Here is a 12,069-nt window from a genome sequence, read left to right as displayed (position 1 = left end):
CTTGAGATTGTTGAGATCGGGATAATTTGCCGGATCAGAAATAGTGCGATCATTTGAAAACTCGGGCTGGTGCACACGGACCTTATGAACAGCCCATCAAAACACCTGGCAGAACCACTCTCACCCAAACTTGTGCACAACGAGTTACCAGTATCTCATGGTGTGACCTATTTTATATAGGGTTTATGTCTAGCTTGATGTGGAGATTTTCCATCAAAATAATCATCAGAATAAATGTCATTGATCAGGTGGGTGTTTCATAGTAAGTTATAAGCGACTTTAAGAACGACTGATGATCCTGAAGTGATAACACCAGATCTCCATTGGTGACGATTTAGCTCCTTAGAAAGGGCACCAGCTGTTCTTAAAGTCGCTTGTAACTTCTGAACAGCTTTATGAAACACCCATCTTATTTAATTTACTGACCATCACAGGCTATATTGATTTCATGTGATTAGTATGTTGCACTTCCTATCAATGTGCAGGCTTTGTAGATATATACCAAGGACATGCTTTGCTAATGACTTTACCACTTCGTAGACAAGTCAAATTCACATCAACAATTCTTTTTAATAGTAAAATATTATTAGAAATTAAAAATAAGTTATTTTCCTGCAGAAGTTTCTCTATCCATTATCAGATATTGTTGGGTGTGATACTCTTTAGATATATTTTCCCTTAAGAGTGCAAATAAGAGGAGTTTCTTTCAGAATACTGTATAGCCTACATGCTGTAGGCCTATATATTTACTCCATAATGCAGTTGTGGCTTCCGGAAGTTGTCGACAAGTTCACCCCAGTTGATTCCTGAAGAGAATCCTCAGAGATGACAACTCAATACATAGTATCGCATGGTTTAGGCCATATATCATTATATTTTACAGTTGTTTGACATGACATGAAGTGGCCTCATGTCAAAACATGGAGGAAACAGTATTTTACACATTTGTTGAACCCTAGTGTTTTGAACCCTACTGACTGTTTGTCTTGAACTTTCTTACAGTCCTATCCATCATTATGAGTCATGCACTTTTATTGTTATCTGGAAAGCCGGAAAACATTTGCCAAGACATTTGCGCAACACGTGGCGGTTTTTGATGATTCCAGTGACCGGGATTTTCAGTGGTTCAAAGTTTGTTTCAGGGTTTTGAGCAAGTTTTCTTGAGGTGTGTTTGTGTGCCATATTTGTAGTAAAGATAATTTTTACGATTTCACAGCTTGCTGCATCTACATACAGTATATGCTAAAAATTAAATAATTATACCAATGATATGTAAATAATGTTATTATGTTTGTGATAAGATGAACTCTATCAAACTATTGCTAGTCATTTAGAAAAAAGGTTATATCATATTCACTCAAAGCTTGAGATAGGATTTTGATGTGGCAGAGTGAGGAAGATAGACTTATACTAAAAATGTGTAAATAAAAGAATAATCAAATTGTATACAATTGTGATATTGCTGTAGGCCTACATAGTTTTGCTATTAAACTGGTTGACTTAAACAAAGGAATGTAGATGGAGAATTTGACACATTGTAGAGTTGTTCCACGTTTTCATCATTTAGAAAAAATATACTGTTTTTTCACGATATCACTCATTTGCTGTCATTTTCTCAATAATTAGACCATTGCAGGAGATCTCTCAATACACTCGTCCTTAAGGCTTTGCTTATTAAAAAGGTATGCAGACCTGTCCCCTGCGGGCTACGTTGGCTGTTTAAATGAACGCTCCCAAATGCACGCCTTTCAAAATGCCATCTATATTTAGATCACATTCTGGTCAAATTTAGATTTCTATTTTTTTTATTACAGAAATGATAAGAAAAATAAGTGGAAAGAACCTGTACTCTTCATCGCTGACCCAGAAATGGAATAAACTCTCTAGAGAACATTCGTCTAAACAATGTATTTGTTGAAAGGTAATAAATGCCCAGGGCCCTTAAAGTGACCCCAGTTTTTTTTTTAATACAAAATCACTCATTTGAAAAATATGATATCTCTCCATTATTGTTAAATTGTTAGTATCCAAATTGCTCTGACAGAACGTCCTTGGGCAGGATGCCATGCATTTTTTCTTTGGAAAAAGAAAAATGAGACAACTAATGAAGGCCGTGAATATATTATTTCATAAATACTTGATGTGAAATGGGGGAGGTCTATGGGCCTGGGATGGGGTCCGTAAAGGTGACAGGTTTGAATTAGTCCGTTATTAATCAGAAATGAAAGAGTTATTGGCTTGAAATCAAGTTTGCCTGATTCTGTTTTGATATGTATTTTCGTCTGTGTCTCTTGTGCCACAAAGCTGGAATTCTCAATGTGAACCTGTTAAAAAGCCAAGGCTGTAATATTCAAATTTCTCCCTCTAAGGGTGTCAGACCAACATGACAGACACACCCAGAATGTCCTAATATCAGGGTCACTGTCTTCAAACATTAATGTTTCTTTTCAAAGAGTTTGACAGAAAGGTTGTTTGAAAAGTCTGCTTTCTTTATATTTTTGTAATGTTATTTATATATATATATATATATATACCTGCATTTTCATAGTATTTTCTATTTCAGATTAATATTTCGAACAGTAAAGTATGGATTTAATTTTTATATATATTCATTAGAGATCTTTAAAGAGTGTATTAAGATTATTGTGTAAATAAAATCCCAATCCATATTGCAATTCCCAGAGTCTACACAGCTAAATGGAATATTCTAACGTTTTATGATCATGCTCCGATACTGTATTCATGAAGTTGTCATCACAGTTGCCATTTAATGATGGTTACCATGGTAACAGTAAGTGATCAGGGCCGGCATTCAATTCGATACTTAGCCAGAATTTAAGTATTTTACTTAGTATTTTGCTTGAGTAAAATGCTTATCCATCTTTGGTATTCAATTCCATTTTTTACCAAGAATTTTGCTTAAATCTAAGTCAATCGCCTACCAGACTTAAGTCTTGCTTGCGCACAGTTTACAAACGCCAGTCATACATTCTGGGCACAGATGGATACATACATTTCGTGTTATATTTGGCTCAAACTTTATGACGTCACAAATGGTTATTAGTAAGTATTTTGCTTGAATTTGGCTTGATAAAGTAAAATACTTAGACATTGTCTGAATACGAGTTTTTAAAGCATTTTGCTTGGCAAAGTAAAATACTTACAAAATCAATACTTTCAGTTGAATACCAGCCCAGGGCTTCTCAGCTGATCAAAACCAATGATTTTACTGATATATTGCAGTTGACCAGCTCCATGAAATGCTGCCTTTGATCAATTAATATTGCAAATGAGGGTTACTAGTACTCATTGGACATCTAGGTAAAGTGGCCTTTTCTGCACCCAGCTTTCTCAGTCTTCTAGGCGATCAGTTTTGTAGAATGTGCCTGATTAATAAAGGTTGCATATATGCTTACATCTATGCCTACATGTACATGTACATGTATATGTTCGGGTGGTGTCTCTGAGAGGAGATCTAGCTTTAATTCTACCTGTAAGCCCATACATTCTATGGATCGAAAACTGCAATGAAATAAGATTGAATTCTAAATCTGTTGATTGAAAACTTCAATCGAACTTTGGATTGGTCCCTGATCGCAATCTATTTCGATCTAAGGAATTCAGAGAGTATATTTTATAGGTAACTTTTGGTTACAAGATATGGCAGCAGTGTTGCAGGAGAACTTGTAATGACCTTTTTGAAGGTAACTTTCAGGACAGATCTTCCAGGAGTCCTCTGGAGACTTCACAGGTAAGATCAAGGACCTGAGAGAAATTTCTTTTATTGAGATTTTGAGGGATCTTGTATTTTGTTTTTTACATTGTATTTCTCACCTCGACCAAGGGGGTATGATTCGAATTACAGATCCAGACAAAGGATGTAAAAAAGAATAGACTGCCAAAAAGGTGTTAATTATGTCATCAAGGAGCTTGGTGGGATCCACACCACCCAAAACCTTTAATGGCTGAGCTTTCTTTTTAGGATCCCACTGATTATTTTCCTCTTCTTTGTAACCTTGAACATTTGTATTTAGACCAAGTGAAAGCTATTTTTCTCTGATTGGTCTTTCTTATACCCCTTTCACAAACCCAATTATGCGGATATTATCCGCATAATTTGGTTGTAAAATCGGAGCGGGACCAGAGGTATCCGCAATTTTTCGATGCTGCAATAATTTCATCCGCATAATAGCAGCATCGTAACCAGATTTTGGCTTTGTGAACACATTTCCAAAGTAATGCGGATAATTGCCATGGTGCGGTCACAAAAGGTCACCCTTTTCCAACACAACCCCATCGGAGGGGGCGTGTGCAGTTGCCATGACAATTATCTGCCTTTTTCAGGTCGGGCGCTCGAAAAAAAATAGTGCGGATTATTTTCGGAGTTTGTGAATGCAATTTTTATTGAATTATCCGCATTACTCTTAGGCAGATAATTGGAGGATGGGTTTGTGAAAGGGGTATAAGACAGAATGTTCCATGGGTATTTCATGTCAGTGATTGTATACATGTATTTTGTTATGGATTGATCAAGATTTTCAGTGAGAACTTGATGGACATTGTCTCTGGAAAATGAACTGTCATGATCTGGTAGGCCTATATCTTCTCCCCTTGATTATCCTCTCCCCTTTTTGGAAGGGGATTTCGGAAAAATGATGCATCACCACCACCCATCCGCCCCATACCCCTTTCATTTGAATCTCAACTAAATTTATATTTAATGGGGAAATTCACCCTGACAAAAAGTTCATTATAAAAATAGCAGAAAAAATAATAAAAATTATTGCCGAAAGTTTGAGAGAAATCTGTCAAAGAAAAAAAAAGTTATTAGAATTATAATCATTTGATTTATGACGTCATATGCGAGCAACTTCCCTACATATTGTATGGGAAATATTCAATACAATTTTTCTCAGAAAATTGAAAATAGTATTTACTGTACCTTCAGTTTGTCAATAGACAAATCATTTCACACCCATTTCTAAACAAAAAAAATAAATATAAGTCATCACGAACCATTAAAGAAATTGAAATTTATGCATTTTGCATTGCATAACATATAAGGCAATTGCCCGTTTATGACATAATTCCAAAACTTCAAATTCTAATAACTTCCTGAATCTTTAATGGATTTACTTCAAACCATCGCCAATATTTTTAGATTATTTTTTCTGCTATTTTTACAACAATCTTTTCTCCAGGATGTACTTCCCCTTTAAAGTTGATATGGGTTTTCATCAATTACAACTCTCTAGGTAACATACTGTACTTAGTTTTTCTTGGTGTAAACGCCTACACTTTCATGATGGTAGAGCTATGACAAAATGTCTGTCTCCTTAAGTTCAGGGTTAATTGTTCAAGGGTTACCCCAGCGCAGAAGATACCCTGCTGGGAAAAATGTGTGAAAATGTTACACCAGTCTCCCTACTGTATATGAACTAGATTTTTTTTAAGGTCAATTTCTTTTTTGGGGGGGGGGTCAAGAAGGGATAGATTTGAAAAGCAGTTTGTGTATTTCTCCATCAGGAAATAACTTCATTTCATCCTCCTTTGTTTCCAACATTAATTTTGCAAATTGTATATTAAAGCATATCTGAGTGGACCCCCCCCCCCATTTCTTTGTAAGTTTTTTTTTTCACTATTCAGCTAAAGGGACTTTTATATTTGCCCAATCACACTATAAACCTGGTACTTAAACAGTATAAAAACAAAGTACTTGCAATACTCCAGAAAGGAATCACCTGCAAGTTTTATAGGTTCTTTAAGACATTCTATTCTTAGAGCTGTTTGATAGTAAACCACTAGAACTTTATAATGTGAGGGGTGTTATAGTATAGGACAGACAAAAAAAATTATATTTGGGGGCTACTTTTCGCAACTTACTACCTAAATCCGCAACATTGGATGAGCTTTATCATTGCATTGAATAGGGATTTTCCAGGGCTCCTTTTTTAGTTGTCCAGGGGCCCGTTGCAGAAAGAGTTGCGTTTAAACGCAAGCCAAAAATCAATCGCAAGTCCAAAATGCGCGCTGTTGATTGGTTGAAAATCAAGTTGCGCATGATTTTTAGAGATGCGATTGATTGCAACTCTTTCTGCAATGGGCCCCAGGGCTGTTCTGAGCATTTCAGGGGCGAAATTCCTGAGCCTCCATGTAATTTTTTTCCCCCTGATCAATTGCAAAGTTAGTAAGTTTTAAGCTGGGGATGTGGTAGTGGGGGGGGGGGGGGTTGGCTAGATCTTTTTAAAAAAATTCAAGACAGTGTGAATAACCCAGAACAAGTTCTTGTAATTTAAAGGTATTCTTGTGATCAGGCAAATGTGAATATGCCTTTTAATATGCCTTATGTAACTTTCTGCCAGTCCTCTTCCCGTGCTAAGTTTGGGGATGCAGATCTACTGTAATTCGAACAATTCAAATTGCAATTGAAGTCACACATATGGACTTACTGCTTTGTGGGACCATGGGACTCCATCCATAACAAATTATATTTGTGGCTCCTAACAAATCATAGGAATTCATGAAATTTGTTAACATACATGTAGTGAAAATAATTACATTTAGATTCCAATTTCTGTTCAATCAACAGCCATGGTAGGAATTATAAAAAAAAGGTTTCTTTTAGAAAACAATTTTATGTCGCTATGCTTTCACATAAACTATGCATTAATGTGAATGCACACCATGTCAGGAGTAATCATGATACCATGAATGATTTTTCTCATTTTTCTAGTCTAGTATTCACATTTCAGGGGGTTCTAGCCATCATTGCTCAAAATTGATTTTCAAATCATGTGTCTCCAATGTGGCATATTTGGCCATGCTGCCGTCGTCTGGAGACTTTGGACGTGACTCTCCTTAGAGTCGGCTTAAGATTTGTGAAAAAGGCCAAAGATGTTTCCGATTGGCCCTTCTATGAACCCCAAGCATCCATTGTGTTTGAATCAAGATCTATTGTTCATTTGGATAAATGTATTTTGAGTATAAGATGCAGATGATCGTTGACATGTGTTATGGATGAAAATACAGTCTCTAGATTTATGTGTCTCGTTGCAGGGGTGTTAAAACCTCATATCTCAAAATTTAATAATTTGAGCATAGCGCAGAAAAAGCTTGGTTTCAGAGTTATGACATGACAAATATGACAAATAAGTAGCCGCTTTCTTTTGCCGAGAAAGAGTTCTCTACATGAATTAGGAGTCTGTTTTCAGACAATGTGAGGTTGCAACCATTCTACAATAACATTTTTCTGGGCTGCCCTCAAAACATTATGAATTTTGAGAAGTGAGGTTTTAACATCCCTGCGATGACAACAATGCAGGTTCCTTCGCCTTCTCCACCTTTCATGTTTAATTGGTCTTTTGTGAATGAAACAAGAAATAAAAGGGCCGATGTATTGAAAATCATAATTAGTAAAATAGACCCCCCCCCCCCCCATGGAAGGGCATAAAGTCAGTTACCATTAAGGATAGATGCAGGAGATCGTGGACTATCATCCAGGGAATTAATGGTTAGGGGTTTCAGATTTGAACATCAAGGGCAGTGAACAAAGTGAAAGTGGTATTGGGGCTCTATCCCTAGGGATCCAAATCAAATTACCAGTTCATGCTACCACAGGGAGAGCCATAGAGGAGTCAGGGAAGGCAAGGCTGTTCACACCAATCAGCAGCTTGGCAGTTGAAGCACTTCATTTCAAGGACTCTTCACACAAATAATTTCATAATTATAGAAATGATGAATTTCATGTAAATCGAGGAAATACCCTAGTCTGCTGTCCATTCCAAACTCTTCACTTGAGGAAAGTGGTCTGCATACGTAGCCTAAGGTCCTTGCCTTGACTTGTGTACAGAAGTCCCCTCTCATTCAGGAATTTGAAACAACAAGTTTTATTTGTGCTAGTCTTTTGTAAAGACCAGCTTGTTGATCAAAGTTTCAATCAGGGTCTGCGCCTGCAGACTAGAATAAACCCTTCATGAACAACTCTACACAAGAGCTGGTATTAGAGAAGGTAGTGAGTTTGGGATAGAAAAGACCTGAAATCTATTCCATAATGATGACATTTCTTTTGATCTTTGAATACATGTATGTTGCTCCAAAGTAGGCAGGAAGTGTATTTTGAAATATCAGTCCTGAGAAAGTTGTCTAATTCATTTTCATGCAAAGGTAGATGTGAACAGTCTTATTGAGGCCGTTCTCATTACGCTTTCTAAAACTAGTTTACTGGAAACCGATTCAGGAAACCACTTTGGAAGATCGCTTTGCTAGCGTTCTCACTTGATCACATGAAAGTGGTTTTCAAACTCACTTCACGTAAAGCGCTCTTGTTGCTATGGAAACGCTCTCAGTGGGGTGACACGTTTCGCGCGAAATTCAAAACCGCAGCATAGGCATTCTACACCTGTCGTGTGGAGTAGCGCGCCCAAAATGTGCGAAGATCGCTTCCCGAAGAACGGTTGTGTCCTCACTTACGCTAAAACCACTTTAACGAGGCAAAGCGATCTTGAAATCTACATCGCGAGTTGGTTTTCCAAACTGGTTTGGAAGATCGCTTCCAAGACCGCTTTGACCGTTCTCACTACACGTTAAACTAGTTTCCACTAAACTAGTTTCCAGTAAACTAGTTTTAGGAACGTAGTGAGAACAGCCTCATTGATTCCTTCTCATACCAATACGATGAAAAGAGCAGCGTTACGCTTCTACACTCGTGCTTGAATGCTCTTTCAAATTCACGTGGTCCACCTTGTGCCGAAACACGTGTTCCACTCCATGGACCAGGACCTCTTCCTGACCTTGTAGTCTAGACTCATCAGATATAATAGACCTTTATGAAATACAAAGAATAGATCCCTTTTCAAGAGTACATGCCCAGTGTCCTCCTTCTGACCTTCCCACTTAGCTGTGATATGTGATATACGTGTATGCTTTTCACACTGCATTTCCTTAACCCCATACTATCCTAATCCCCGGTCTACCCTTAACCCCATACTTAATCCTGGACTATCGCACAGCTCATGAATATTGATGATTTTGCCACACAGAGCGTATTTAATGTGCAATTTCTACTTCTGTGATTGGCTAATGCTTAGCCCCACTTTTCCTTAGCCTGGTTTTGTTTCACAGTGCATCCCTTAGCACCACAATTGTGGTGCTAGCACCGCAATAAGCCAGCTAACCATGTTGTTTTGCAGGGCCAGATAGTACCGTCCTATTTACCTTGCTAGCCCACTTAGCTATTAAAAACGTAGTATGAAACTGAAGTAGGCTAAGCATAACCCTGGGAAATTGGTGGGGCTAAGACCCCCCTCAGCCCCACCAATTTCCTGGGGTTAAGGAAAATATGTGCAGTGTGAAAAGCATATTTACCTCTGATTTATGATAGATACCCCCTTTATTTATTATTTTTTAAGTTGCATGTTCCTTTCTTGTATTCTGTAGGCTTCAGGTGTAATAATGAAGTCCCTCTTATTGGTTTATCTGTCGGACCGTCCTCCGGTCCCCATTTGTTGTTCTGACAATAAGGAAAGATGTATCCAAGTATCCTTAGAGGAGTGAGGATGTTCTTATTTGTTCGGGGGGGGGGGGGGGTATCAAGGTCAAAGATCACAAAGGTATATTCCCCCAAAACAAGTATGTGTGCCCCCATGTGCCCCATCTTTAAAGAAATCCTAGACCCCATCTTACAAAGAGTTACGATTGATCTGATCAACCACAACTAAGGAAAGCCAGCAATTTTGTTCAAAATAATTTCTATGTTGGGTATTCTTTAATACATTCATTGTTTTCTTGAAAATTTTGTGTGCTTTTTGTTAACAATGGATATTGTGCAAACTTTGTGTAGAAAAGGTTAGTTGAGGTTGATCGGATCAATCGTAACTCTTTGTAAGATGGGGCCCTGGAGCTGTCTCTGGCAACTAAGTCTGCAAATAGCTCATTTTTATTTTTGACATGCATATTTCTGTTTTTTGTCAAGATAAAAGTTTGGTTTTGTTTTAAATAATATTAAGAAAAACAGAAGGGCCTACTATTTTGTCTCTATGACCGAAAAATATGGTATTGGAATGGTTTGATATACCCATATTCACATTTTGCTCCATAAGGCTGGTAGTATTAATACTAAAAGCAGTAGTAAATTATTGATAATATATAGTCCCATTTAATTGAAACAAACTTTTAAAAAATGCAATGACTGTTATAACTCACGAGCGAGCGATTAAAATCCTTATGTTTTGATCGACTATAAAAGCGCATTTTTTGGATCAAGTTTTTATTGTCTCGCCTGCATAGCAGAGCGAGACTATAGGCGCCGCTTTTCCAACGGCGACGGCGTCAACATCAAATCTTAACCTAAGGTTAAGTTTTTGATATGACATCATAACTTAAAAAGTATATGGACCTAGTTCATGAAACTTGGACATAAGGTTAATCAAGTATAACACAACATCCTGCCTGAGTTTCAGGTCACATGCCCAAGGTCAAAGGTCATTTAGGGTCAATGAACTTAGACCATGTTGGGAGAATTATTTTCAAAATCTTAACCGAAGGTTAAGTTTTGAAATGACATAATAACTTAGAAAGTATATGGACCTAGTTCATGAAACTTGGGCATAAGGTTAATCAAGTATTAGTGAACATCCTGCTCGAGTTTCAGGTCACGTGACCAAGGTCATTTAGGGTCAATGAACTTTTGTCAAGTTGGGGGTATTTGTTGAATTACTATCACAACTGAAAATTTATGGATCTAGTTCATGAAACTTGGATATAACTTAAGGTTAATCAAGTATTAATGAACATCCTACCTGAGTTTCAGGTCACATGACCAAGGTCAAAGGTCATTTAGGGTCAATGAACTTTGGCCAAGCTGGGGGTATTTGTTGAATTACCATCATAACTTTGAAAATGTATGGATCTAGTTCATGAAATTTAGACATTAGGTTAATCAAGTACCACTGAATATCCTGTGCGAGTTTCAGGTCACATGACCATGGTCAATGAACTTTGGCCTTGTTGGGGGTATTTGTTAAATTACCACCCTAACTCTGAAAGTTTATGGATCTAGTTCATAAAACTTGGGATATAAGAGTAATGAAGTATCACTGAACTCCCCTGTGAGTTTCAGGTCACAAAACCAAGGTCAAAGGTCAGTTGAGGTCAATAAACTTAGGCCATGTTGGGGTAATTGTTGAATTGCCATCATAACTTTGAAAGTTTATGGATAGAGTGAATGAAATGTGGACATGGGTGTAGTTGACAAGTCTTACAGTGTAAGTCACCGTTCAAATGTTTATGGTCAATGAACGTGGTATTATATCATTATATGAATGGTGTTTTTGTTAATGATTATTTTATAGTAGTTTTCAAAGTTAGCACTGCTGCTATATTAAATCGCGTAATGCAGGCGAGACTGCCAGAGGCGTTCCACTTGTTGATATCAAGGACCAGGGCCCCGTAACACAAAGGTTAACGATCAATCGCCAATTTGAAAGAACAGTTGTAATTGGTTCCTAGTCAGTCTTCTGAGCAAAATGCACAAGCAACAATGATCTTAATAGGCCATTTCAATAATGATTAATCGCTCACCTTTGATATTATGGGGACCAGGACAGTCTTCATCATAGTCTATCATTGGGCCTGTTATATGTGATCAAGGTTTCACCTCTATTGTTCATCAATCACAATCCACACATCGGTTTTAGGAATACTTCTAATGGAAGGTCTTGAAATTTGTAGAGGACTGTCATTATCCTTTCATAGTAACAATTTGTAAGCTTTAAAATAGGGAAGAACATATTGTGACATCAATGCCTTGGTACTCTACTAGTGATATACATTATCAAACTGAGAAAAGACACCATTGAGTTTTGTCTTTCTTTCAAAGCATTTGATTGATGACACCCTCTTAGATAATGATGATTATCCTTCTCAGGTTGCATTTAAGAGAATTCAGAGAATTCTTGATACACTTTATGTCAAAGGCTTCCCTTTAAGGAGGAGTCACTGTAAGTGAAATCTGTAAGCTATTCAGGACTATGAAAGGAGACGGCTCAAGAATAACTTTTCCCTGAATGACCT

Source organism: Lytechinus pictus, chromosome 5 (genome assembly GCF_037042905.1).
Source record: "Lytechinus pictus isolate F3 Inbred chromosome 5, Lp3.0, whole genome shotgun sequence".
Taxonomy (NCBI): Eukaryota; Metazoa; Echinodermata; class Echinoidea; order Temnopleuroida; family Toxopneustidae; genus Lytechinus; species Lytechinus pictus.
Note: the sequence above shows the minus strand (reverse complement) of the source record.